Raw genomic sequence first — 12,650 nt, 5'->3', positions numbered from 1 at the left:
CAAATTTTGAGACATCGGAAGAGATGGGGACATTCTGATTGTGCGTACAGTTAGCCAGAATATCAGCCCGTTCGTTTCAAGTTGTCCCGACATGGGCGGGGATCCAGTGGAGCGAGACGATTGTGCCGCGATCTTTGACAGCGCGAAGCTTGTGATCGAGAATTTTTACGACGGGCAGATGACGAGCGTGGTGTTGGTTTAGCTGCATGAGAGCAGCTTTCGACTCCAAAAATATAGCAACTGGGTTGTGCCACGGTCGCTCTAGAATGCGGCCAAGTTGAGAGCGGCGACCTCGGCAGTGGTAGAGGAGGCGCGGAATGGAATTAGACATTGCCTAGTGAGACTAAGGGCTGGGACGACACATGCAGCAGTGACAGAGGTGCCGCCGGAGGCCACTGAGTCGTCTGTGTGTATGTGAGTGCTTCCATGGAGCTCGTCATGAACGAGTGGCGCAGTGTGTTGCTGCATAGCACAGAGGAAGGTGTTGCGCTTTGCTCTGATGCCAGGTATTTCCAGGCGCACAGTGTGGAGCAGGTGGAAGAGGCGCTCTGTGAGGGGGTCTTGCAATGTTGGCATCGAGAAACCTCAGAGTGCGTCCCATTTTGAGTCCGGCGCCGCAAGTAGGCGGGAGATAAGTAAATCGGTGCTTGTTGTGCCTCTAATCCGTCGTATGGCATGTAGAGCGACTCGTTCGGCGGGCAGAGATACGGGCCAGGATGACGTCTCTGCGTAAGTGGCAGCAACGTGCGAGGAGTGCGGGAGACGGAAAAAACAGCGGAGCGCGTTTCGGTGGTCCGTGTCTATGCTGCGCCACAGGTTGGGGCGAATGTCAAGGTATGGCATAGCATAGAGAAATCTAGCCACTGCGATGCCATTGTAGAATTGCAGGGCCAGTGCGGGAGAGCAGCCGCCGCCCTTCGCGATGAGCTTGTTGGCAGCTGATGCGACTTGCAAATCCTGCTTCCTAAGATGGGTGACAGCGGGGCGCCACGAGAGTTGGCAGTCAGTGATGAGGCCAAGGTATCGGGGAGAGGGCTTCCAAGGGATTGGAGTGCCATCGAGTTGGAGAGGGGGAATTAGGCTTCTTGCAGCAGCGCGTGGGCGGAAGGCGAGAGCTTCTGTTTTTGCTGGCGAAAGAGAGGCCAACAGAACGGCGAAAAGTGTGGACTACATTTAGTGCAGCTTGTAGTTGAGCGCGAACTGTTCGTCCCGGTAGGGTAGGTCCAGAGAAGTAGAGGGCGATATCGTCAGCGTAAATGCAGCAGCGGACTGGAAAGCCATTTGTGACACGGAGGTAAGCTGGGAATATAGCCAGTACGAGGTTAAAAAGAAAAGGGCTCAAAACGCTGCCTTGCGGCACCCCAGCAATTAGTCGGCGAGGTGTGCTCATACAGCTGCCAGCTTTGATGCGGAAGGAGCGGCCGGTGAGAAATGAGTATATGTAATGGAAGAGCTTTCCTTTCGCGCCAAGAGAGCGAACGGAGTCTAATATAGCTACCCACTATCACACAAGTGTGTGGAAGGCACTTTTCAGGTCGAGTAGAAGGAGGTAGGCGCATTGCTTGTTGTGCTTGGCTTGCTCAAGGAAGGCTACGACTTTGGTAATGCAATCTGCTGTCGAGCGGGAGTTCCGGAAGCCACTTTGCTCTTGAGCCAGTGCGTTAGAGGCGTTGGCGATCCACTCCAGTCTTTGCAGGGCAAATGCCTCCATAAGCTTCCCGGGAACAGAGGTGAGGGAGACTGGACGGTATGTTTTAATGTCGTTCACGGGCTTCCTTTTCTTGAAAATTGGGATAACAGTGGCAGCACGCCAAACGTCCGGTAGTTCGCCGTTTTGAAAGATACGGTTGTAAGCAGCAAGTAGTCGGTTGCGTTCTTTGTTTTCAAGGTTCCTGGTCATTTGGTAAGTAATGCCGTCAGAACCGGGTGAGGAGGAGGACGAAAACTTTTATTTCTATTTACAGTGAGAGGTCGATGGGGCGAGCCGGAAGGGCCCGCCCCTTACAAACACTAGGAGGGATCCCTAGTCCGGGATCCCTGTAGCTTCCGCAGCGGCCTGGGCTCTAGCTACCAATGCCTGTTGGTCATGGAGTTCGGAGCAGCCGCGCAGGGCAGCTTCCCAGTCCTCTCGAGTGGGGTGGAGGTGGGGTAGGTAGGCAGGATTGGAAGGGCATGCCCACACCATGTGGTAGGTGTCCGAAAACTCCTCCTCACAGTGTGGGCACGCGCCCGAGAAAGAAGAATTGAAGTGCTTAAGTACTGCCGGGCACAGTACAGTATTGGTATAGAGGCGGAGAAGCCAGCGCTCCTCCACCCTGGTGAGGCCTTTACAGGGAGGGGGATAGAGAGCATGAAAATTTTGATAAAGAGAGGTGATCTCTTTAAAGGTGATGGCCGGATTGAAATTGAATTCCGGATCAGGCTGCGGATGAGGCGACGCCCGGTGAGTAAGCGCGCGGGCGGCAGCGTCGGCTGCCTCGTTCCCCTCAAGACCCGCATGAGCCGGAGCCCACACGATGGTACGATGGGTCGGAAACCCTGTGTATTCGCATGCGTGGAGAATTTTGAAAGCACGGTCTGGAATATACCCTTGCTCAATATTGCGGCAGGCGCCCCTGGAGTCCGTAATAATGACTCGAGACTCTGGATCTGCGGCGGCCAGTGCAATGGCGATCTCTTCCGCAGATGTAATGTTTGGGGCACGGAAAGTAAGGCCCTGAACTGTAGTGTTTTGGTGGATGACGGCCGCCGTGTACCAACCCCCATGGTGTGGGCCGGCCGCATCCACATAGAAGACACCTGGCTTATGGCCATATTGTTGAGAAATAGCCTCCGCCCGCGCGAGACGGCGACCATCATGGGTGTCTGCAGTCATGTTCTTCGGAAGGGGTCGCACCTGGAGTGCAAAGCGCCAGGCTTCAGGGATGCGGACCCGTTCTTCTGTATGTGTTGCGTAGGATATGTGTAAGCGGGTCAGAAGGCGGCTCCCCGCAGGTGTTTTGCTTAGGCGCAAGTATTGATTGTTAAGATGAGGTTCTCGTAACTCCCCAAGGGTGTTGGTCATCCCCAGACCGAGGAGACGCTTGTTGGACGTCGTTATGGGGAGGTCGAGCGCTCTCTTATAAATCTTGCGGAGAACTACTTCTAAGGCATTCTCATCGCATTTGCGTAGGTGGAGGTAGGGAGCCGAATATAAAATCCGGCTGGTCACGAATGCATTGGCCAGCCGCAGGGCATCTTTGCATCGTAGTCCCCCCCTTTTATTGGACACCCGGCGGAGCATCCGACCCACCTGGTCTCCCACCTTACGTAGCTTGTTTAGGGTAGTGTCTATCTTGCGCCTATGATGAATGAAAAGCCCCAGTACCCGGATCTCCTCGTGTTCAGGTATCGGTCCGCTAAGTAGGGAAAGGGCAATTTTGGTTGTGCACTTTGAGTTGGGGCGTATGTGCACAAATTCCGATTTGCTCGGGGAGCATTCAAGACCACAGCGACGAGCGTATTCGTCCACAATAGCTGCCGCTTGTTGCAGGTTGGTCTCGATGTCTCCAACCGATTGTTGTGTTGCCCAGAGGGTGATGTCGTCCGCATACAGAGCGTGCTGCACACCGGCGACCTCTGCCAGCTGGGTAGGGAGCTTCATCATGGCCAGATTAAATAGTAATGGCGAGAGGACAGCTCCCTGTGGGGTCCCTCGTGTGCCAAGTTGACATGGGCCATATTCTGTGTCTTGCAGCCGGATATAGGATTGGCGATCTGTAAGGAATTGTTTGATATAATTGAAAGTATTGCGCCCACAGTCTGTTTGCGACAAGTGGGATAGGATGATCTCGTGGGTCACATTGTAGAAAGCCCCCCGCAGGTCAAGTGCGACGACTACTTTATCATTGCTGGGGTGCTCGACGGGGTCGAGAATCTACTTGTGAAGTTGCAACAGGACATCTTGTGCGGACCGGTGTGGGCGGAAACCGTACATGGTGTCTGTGAAAATGTTTTGCTGTTCCAGGAAAGCCGACAATCTGTCGCGGACCATAGTCTCCATCAGCTTCCCCACACACGAAGTGAGGGAGATGGGCCGGAGGTTGTCGGTGTTAATGGCTTTACCTGGCTTGGGAATGAAAGTTACTAGTACCGTTTTCCAATCTATGGGGAGTTGTGTGCTTCCAATCCAGATAGTGTTGAAGTAATCGAGGAGAGTTTCGTAGGCGGGATCTGGGAGGTTGGCAAGAAGCTTTACCGTCACCTTGTCCCGGCCTGGTGCTCTACCTCGCTTCATTTTAGCCAGGGCCGCTTTTAGGTCATGGAGCTGGAACGGTTGATCCAAATCCGCGTTCTCGGAACCTGCATACGAGTACGCCTGACCACGGGGATCCTGGTGTATACTCAAATATTTGTCGCGGAGCGCATCGGCCAGTTTGGCCGTGTCTCCAGTGAAGTTATGTATTGCCCTTTGAAGCTGTTTTTGTGTCTCAGTACGGGTTTGTGCCGGATCAATAAGGGCGCGGAAGAGGCGCCACGTACTCCGACTCGACATTTGTCGAGCTGCAGTGTTGCATCGGTGCACCCAATTGGAGTCGGCGAGTTGGGCCGCGTATTGTGCCGCCTGTTGGGTGATATCCGCGATGCGAATTTTGAGTTTCCGATTGTGTTTTTGACGACGCCAGCGGCGGACTAGGCTGTGTCGTGCCTCCCAGAGGTGGAGGAGGTGGTTATCCACCTCCGGGCTCGCCTCTGAGAGTTGAACATTTTGCTCGACTGATTTCAAGTGGGATACTAGGTGTTGGGACCACGTTGAGTATCCTTGGTCCATTATCGATTGAGGATTGGTGTAGCTGCTCCTAAATTTGGTCCAGTCGGGTAGTTTTGCGGTCTTGTGAGCGGCTTGGTATGGATTGTAGTGGTAATTATGCAGTGGTCGCTACCGAGGGATTCCTCGGTGTTCCTCCAATCTGCATAGCGAATATTTTTCGTAAAGGTGAGGTCCCGACACGTATCGCGTGTAACGGAGTTACCTATCGAGTGGGTTGCGCGGGATCCGTGTGAAGAGTAAGGCCCAGTGTGGAAACAAGCTCCGCCAACTTGCGTCCGCGTTTCTCTTCACGTGTGTACCCCCATAAGGTGCTGGGAGCATTAAAGTCCCCAACGATTATGAGGGGATCCCGATTCGCGACCTTCAAAGCTCGGCTGAAGACATCTGCGAATGTAACATTTGGTAGCTTTGGGGGACAGTAAATGTTGAGTATGTGCAATGGGGGGTCCTGTTTGCGTAGCGGAAGGATCGTCACCATTACATAGGAGAAATTAGCGCTAAGATCCAGGTCAACCTGGGAGGCCGTGTAATTTTTATGTACGCAGAGGCAGCTCTGCGCATCCTGCTGGTACACCGTGTAACTGGCAAGGGTGGCGCTATTTCCTGGCTCCTGAAGGGCCACCACAGCAGGTAATTCTGGGAAAGTTGTAAGGAAAAAGCGTAGATCGGCTCGCTTTGTGTGTGCCTTGAATCCGCGACAGTTCCACAGTACAATTTGAATAGGGATCGAATTGCTTCGCGGATGCTTCCTATTTCTAGGGGCGCCCGCCATGATCAAGGGTAGAGTTGTGAGTTTGGAGAGAGGAGGCTTGAGGGCCTGTGGCTCCAAAGAGAGGAGCGTTCTCTATACTGGGGATGGCACAGGGGACCTCTTCTTCTTCTCTGGCGATTCGACGCCTAGACGCTTTGAGCTGCCGGCCTGCGAAGGTTTTGAGCGGGCCAGCGCGCTTGGGAGCGCTGGTGAGTTGAGCGAACTGAGCGGTTATGAGGTTTGGGATAGATGCCGCAAGGTGGCTAATTTTGTTGAGTGCCGCCGTAAGTGTGACATTGATTTGCGTTTCCAATGCGGATATTCTGTTGTTAACTTGAGTTTCGAGCGCGCTCACTCTCGCCTCGAGTGCCGTGAGGGCATGTGCAGCCTGTCCTGAAGGGGTTGAGTCGCTTTCCATTGCCTCTGCTGCGGGTGAGGCAGAGGTGTGGTTGGGGGAATTTTGGCGGGCCTCCGCTATTGCGAGGCGCTTTTGAAAATCTGCAACCTGCTCGCGGAGAGCAGATATTTCTTTCTGTTCGGCAGAGATTGTCCGTGGTTGGGATTGGGAAGGGGGAGGGAAGGGAGAAGCTGCCCTGCCCGCGCCGCTCACCTGGGAGTGTTGCTTGACAACGTTTGCCCACGTCTTGGAGCCGACGTTCTGGGGAGGTCCGAGGGGCTTCGCTGCACCGGCTTGATTCGGCGGTGGCGCAGCTGGAGGTTTTCCCTGGCTCCCGGTAGAGGAATTCACAGGCTGGTCCATGGCTTGGTCGGCAGCCTTAGCCTTCAGCTTGTCCGGGCGACGCTTGCCACGCCTGCGTCGGTTCCGCTTCGATTTACGCCCGCGATCGGCATGCGGGGGCTGGATAGCGCGATATTTAGCCGTACACGCAGGGCCCCCGTGGCATGGGCCCCGCCGCACACTGAACACTTTGGGTTGCACTGGTGAGGGGCCCGCACCCCCTCAACGAGTAGAGCCTGCTGTCCGCACAGGCCACACCGGTCCAGCCTCTGGCCGGGGCAGGCGTCCACGCGGTGGCCGACCACACCGCAATGTCGGCAGGCTGGAATGGTTCGCTGGTAAGGCCTAATTTGTACAAGCTCCGAGTCGTAGTGCACGAAACGTGGCTTCTCTATTCCGGCGAAAGTCAGTCTCGCTTTGTTGGATGTCCCAAATTTACGCACTTCCATGATGGTGCCGTAGCGCCATTGTAGCCTAGTACGGAGCGAGTCCGTAGTTTCAGAGTTACGGACGGTAATGACGCCGTAGCAGACGTCCTTGCCGTCTTGGCGCAGGTGCCCCACAAGGGGGACCCTCCCGTCGGGTCCATTAAGTTCAAATTCGCCGATGATACGGTCGGCTAGCTCAGGTTTCGCAGTCTGAACAATAATGAGGTTTTGGTCTCTTACCGGTATTATGGTAAGGTCTGTTGCGGGTTGCGTGCCCAGGAGAGCCGTGAACGCCCGGCCGTAGCCGGTCTCCTGGAAAGTCTCGTACAACGAGACGCGGGTCCGGGGCTTGATGACGACGACGTAGTCGTCTGGAGCAGGCTTGGGAATTACGGGCGGTTTCCACTTCGTGAGCAGTCGCCGACTGCGGCCCGCCGCGCGCGGGGCGGGTGACTGCTGGTTTCCGGCGTGAACGCCGGCCGCGTCTACGGACGCCGGCTTTAAAGCCCCACCTCGATGGACACTTCCCAGGCGTACACGCGAAGCGCCTGCGCGCCCAGCACGCGCCGCGACGGGCATCGAAAAGTGGCATTCACTTCCATGCTCCTGGTGCTGGCTCGCTCCCCCTCCCGAGCCGACTGAAAGAATGGCAAGCAGTGAACAAAAGATGTTTGGGGGGCGCTGAAAGGACGAATTAAACCGCGAAGAAAAGTTCGGGGAACACGAAGCTATGAAGAAAAGAGTCCTCGAGAGCCCCGCGGTCCTCCAATTGTTGTCAACCGGACCCCGCTTCCGACGCGCGCGCTAGCGCCCGTGCGCAGGCGCCGATATCTGACATGCACAGATATCTGCGCCCCGCTCGCGCCTGCTTGCGCGTCGCGCCTCGCGCATGCGCAGACAGGCTCCAGCGTACGCCCGTGCGCGTAGGCGCTCCGCCCGTACGCCTCGGAAGTGTCCATCGAGGTGGTGCTTAAGGCTTGGTCTTGCGCTCGGCGCAGCACTGCGGCGTTCAATGCGGCGCTGCGAAATCTTGCCGATTCTGGGCCTCCGGTTGCCGCTGGGGTAACCGTTGCCGAAACTGGGCCTTCGGTTTCCGCTGGGTTAACCGTTGTCCAGTGCATGTTTTCGGGGTCGTAGCCTCGGCAGGAGATTTGCGCAGCAGCCATACTGGCGTCAGTGGCCAGAGGCCCCGATGTGCCGGGTACCGGTTCGGCCGTTAGGCCTAGCCGCGCCACCGGCCCGATCGGGCCATGTGTTGCCCGAAAAAGGGGTTTAACAGCGCCCACCTTGGGAAAACCTGGTGTCCAGATGTTCCCGACAGCTTTCGGTGCACGTTGGGGATGATCTTGCTAGGGTCAGGCGGAAACTTCCGCTGCTCCTGGAGGCGATGCATTTATCTAGTTCGTGCATTGGGAAGTCTTCAGTGCAGAGAGCGAGCACATCATCAGCTATGTGTGCTGGTACGATGGTGATTTGGGAAGTAGGAGTTAGAGGAGATGTTGCTTCACTCACTACTGTTGAAAAGCTGTCAGCGAGAATGTTGGCCAGGTCAACGTTGCTTATACGCCGTGCGATAGCGATGGCCAAGACAGGGTGACGCGGGGTTCTCGGGTTGAGGATGGCAGACAGAATGCGCCAACCACGCGCAAGGGAGCCTGGGCGATCGAGTGATGCACAGTCTGGCCCAGCTGCGGCGGCGAAGGCGCTTCCAGTGGCGGCGACAGGCCGCATTCAAGCGGTTGTAGAGAGTCCAGTGGTCTGGCCTGTCTGTGCGGCGTGCCCTTCGTTGGGCTCGGCGGCAAGCAGCACGAAGGTTAAGGAGTTTTATGTCAGGCACTGGAGGTGGAAACTGCACAGTGCACAGTGTAGTTGCTGAGAGGGCACATTCGTTTATATGCGAGAAGAAATCCTCGTTGTGGCAGTCACTGGCGCACAGTGCGCGGAAAAGAGACCACCGCACAACACTGTAGGATTTCTTGAGTGGAGAGGAAGGAGGGGTGGGGATGATCTCAATTAGGATGCGATCAGATCCCTCAGTGTCCTGGGCGGTGCGCCAAGAGTACGAGCAGCCGGAAGAGGCGAGTGAGGTCAATGGCCGCAGGATTGGTGCGAGTGGGACTTCCGTCATTCAGAACAATAAGTCCTGCAGCATGGATGGCGTGCATAACTTCACGGCCTTTTCTGGTGGTTATGTGGGAGCCCCAGATAGTGTGGCAGGTGTTGAAATCACCACATATCATTTGGGGTTGAGTTGAGTTGAGTTGGGTTTAGTGGCGCATAAGCAACTAAGGCTATCATGCGCCAAGCTCAGGGTATGGAAAATTCTTTTAAATAGCTGTTATACTAAAGTCTAAATGAACGGCGGTGTAAAGGGCCTAAAAAGTTAATTCGTGCGACGTAGTAAAAATATAAGACAGAATTTTAAAAGAGACTTATGGTAAAAGCTTTAAAAAGGGTTGGCAACCTCAGCAGCCATCCTTGGCTGTGCAAGGATCTCGAGGTCCCCAACCGATAGAATAGTGACCTCAGCCATCTTCTCTAGACGAGAGGGTGGCTGAGGTGTGACTCAAAAAAAAAAAATTCGCAAGTTGTAAAAAACTGACCATTGTTCAGAGTTTCGAGACAACGTTGGCTTCTTTTAAAAAGTTAAACACGCTTGACTTATCAATAAGAGCTTCTTCACCTAAAATCAATGACGGATGAAAAGGGATGTGTTGGTTGTAAAACGGGGTAAAAAACTTGTTTCTGAGTGTTTCAAGTTCTATGCATGAGATTAAAATATCAGTTATTGTGAGTTCATCTCCGCATCTTTCACAGGTAGGTTTGTCTTGTTTTGTTAGTAGAAAGTTGTGGGTAAGGTGTGTGTGTCCAATACGTAAACGACATAAAATAACTTCAAAAAAGCGTTCCTGATGTGTGCATGATTTCCATTCCCCTAATATTGGTTTTGTTAAGTGCAGCTTGTTATTTATCTGACTATTCCATGTGCTCTGCCATTTGTTCCTCAGTCTGCTCTGAACTAGCTTCATAGAATCATTATGTGGAATGCTTATGTTCTGTATTTCTTTGTTGCGGGCTTTAGCAGCGCATGCGTCCGCTCTCTCAGAACCATCAATTCCAACATGGCTTGGAACCCAACATAATTTTATGTTTTGTCCTTGTGTTATGATCCTTGTTATGTTGTGTATGACAGAACCTAGTGATGGCATGACTGCATTTCTGGACTGTAGTGCTTTCGGTACACTGAGGGAGTCTGTGTAGATAATACTGTTTTCGATGTTCTTGCTTATTATTTTCTCCGTAGCAAGAAACACAGCATAACACTCAGCTGTAAAAACCGATGCACACTGAGGAAGCCTTACTATTTTTTCCCAGTTCCCTTCCACTGCTGCACTTCCAACATAACCTGTAGTTTTCGATCCGTCTGTGTAGAACTCGGTGTAGATATCATATTTTTCCTTTAGTGTAAGGAACTCTTGTATGATGTGTTCTGCTGGAGTTTGTCTCTTGTTGAACTGTGTAAGACTTATATCACAGACCGACGGAAAACTGTACCAAGGGCCAAATGCGTCGCCACGTTCTGCAACATTTGGTAATGTTTCTGATAAGTCAAGTTCTTGGCAGATCTCCTCAAACCGCATTAGTAAAGGCCTGGTTGCTTGGGGCTTATTTGTAAATATTATTCGAGAAGGGCATGTTGTGACGATTGAATAACACACGTGTTTTGTTCTCGACCTTATTCTATGAATGTATGAACATGTAAGTGCTTTTCTTCTATTTTCTAGTGATGACGCATTTGCTTCAACATGAAGGCTCATTACCGGAGACGTTCGGTATGCTCCACAAGAAAGGCGGAGACCTAGATTATGAACTGGATCTAATCTTTTTAGATATGAAGGCCTTGCCGAGCCGTACACTACACTCCCATAATCTAGACATGAGCGCACTACAGAACGGTAGATATGAAGTAGGCATGCTCTGTCCGATCCCCAGCGTGTCCTTGAGAGTACTTTAAGGATATTCATTGCACGGGAGGCTTTTACTTTCAAGTTGTTTATGTGCGGCAGAAATGTCAGTTTTTTATCAAATGTTGTTCCTAAAAATTTATGTTCTTGTTTTACCGGTAGTGTAGCTCCATTTAGGTGTAAGTTCGGATCGATCTGCAAGCCTCTTTTAAGCGAGAATGCAACAGCCACTGTTTTCTGTGGAGAGAACTTGAATCCATTTTTGTCTGCCCAGATTGCTAGCTTGTTTAATGTGACTTGTACCTGCCTCTCACACGCTGACAGGCTGGAGGACGTGCAAGCAATCTGAAGGTCGTCGACATACACGGAATGCATAATAGAGTTGGGAATTATTTTCGCTATCGAATTCATTTTCACGACAAAAAGAGTTGTACTTAGGATACAGCCCTGCGGTACCCCATTCTCCTGGACAAAGCTCTTCGAAAGGGTTGCACCCAGGCGCACCTGAAAAGATCGGTCCGACAGGAAATCCTTCAGGCAGTTCAACATCCTACCCCGGATTCCAAGATCTGCCAAGTCGCGTAGAATCCCGTATCTCCATGTGGTATCGTACGCTTTCTCCATGTCGAAGAAGACTGCCAGACAGTGTTGTTGGTGTATGAACGCCTCTCGGACTGTGTTTTCTAAGCGGACGAGATGGTCAGTTGTCGAACATCCTTTTTTAAATCCGCACTGGTGTATGTCGAGGAGTTCACGTGATTCCAGAATGAACATTAGCCTAACTTTGTGCACACTTTCAAATGATTTTGCTATACAACTTGTAAGAGCTATGGGCCTGTAACTATTAGGGGAGGTGGTCGGCTTTCCAGGTTTTAAGAACGGTACGATAACTGCTTTTTTCCAAGCCTCCGGCATCTTTCCGGTCACCCATATCTTGTTGAAAAATTGCAAAAGTGCCCCTACAGCAGCTTCGGACAGGTGGGCAAGCATTTCATAGTGTACATGATCTGGGCCAGGTGCTGTCTGTTTACCGGAGGACAGTACGTTTCGGATCTCCTGAATTGTAATTAATGTATTGTATGTTTCGTTTGTACTACCAGTCATTGGAAGTTTCTGCTTTTCAGTTGTGTTTTGTGTTTTAAGAATGACTGTGTGTAGTGTGAAGAGCTTGAAACGTCAGAGAAATGTTGTCCTAGTATGTCAGCCTGTTCATCTATACTTGTTTGTGTTCCAGGGGCTGTTAGAAATGGTACTGTAAAGGGAGAGAATTTTCCGTCTAATTTATGCACCTGTTCCCACATCTTTTTTTAAGTAATTGAACAATTGATAGACGATACATAGTTTTTCCAGGAGGTCTTCTCGGCATCACGCCGGATGCGGCGCGCATTGGCTTTCGCCTTTTTAAAATTTACAAGATGCTGATGCGTTGGGTATCTCCAGAAAGTCCCCCAGGCTTTGTTTTGTTTCTTTTTTGCCTCCTTAAATTCTTGTGTGTACCAGAATTTATGTTTATGTTGTACGACTCCTGAGTATTGGGGAATACATTGGTGCGCAGCAGTAATAATACAGGTTGTGAACCATTCATTCAGCTCATCGACACTAAGCTCATCCGAAAAAATCTCCTCGAGAGTGACCATGTCTTTAAATAGCGCCCAATCTGCTAAGTGTAGCTTCCAGCGACGTGGTTTGCTCGGGATGACTTTCGGTGATGATGATAAACTAATTATTGCAGGCAGGTGGTCGCTTCCGTAAGGGTTATCGAGGACGTCCCATTTAAAATCAGTAAAAACAGATGGAGAGGTAAAAGATAAATCTAGGAAGCTCATTTTTCCTGAACTCGGAGAGCAGTATGTTGGTTTCCCTGTGTTGAGCAGGCAGACGTTATTGCACAAAATAAAATCTTCTAAAATATGCCCTCGGTTGTCAGTTTGATCGCTTCCCCAAAAAGAGGAATGTG

Source organism: Amblyomma mixtum, chromosome 3 (assembly GCF_055824585.1).
Source record: "Amblyomma mixtum isolate Tamu chromosome 3, ASM5582458v1, whole genome shotgun sequence".
NCBI lineage: Eukaryota > Metazoa > Arthropoda > Arachnida > Ixodida > Ixodidae > Amblyomma > Amblyomma mixtum.
This window is presented reverse-complemented; position numbering follows the sequence as displayed.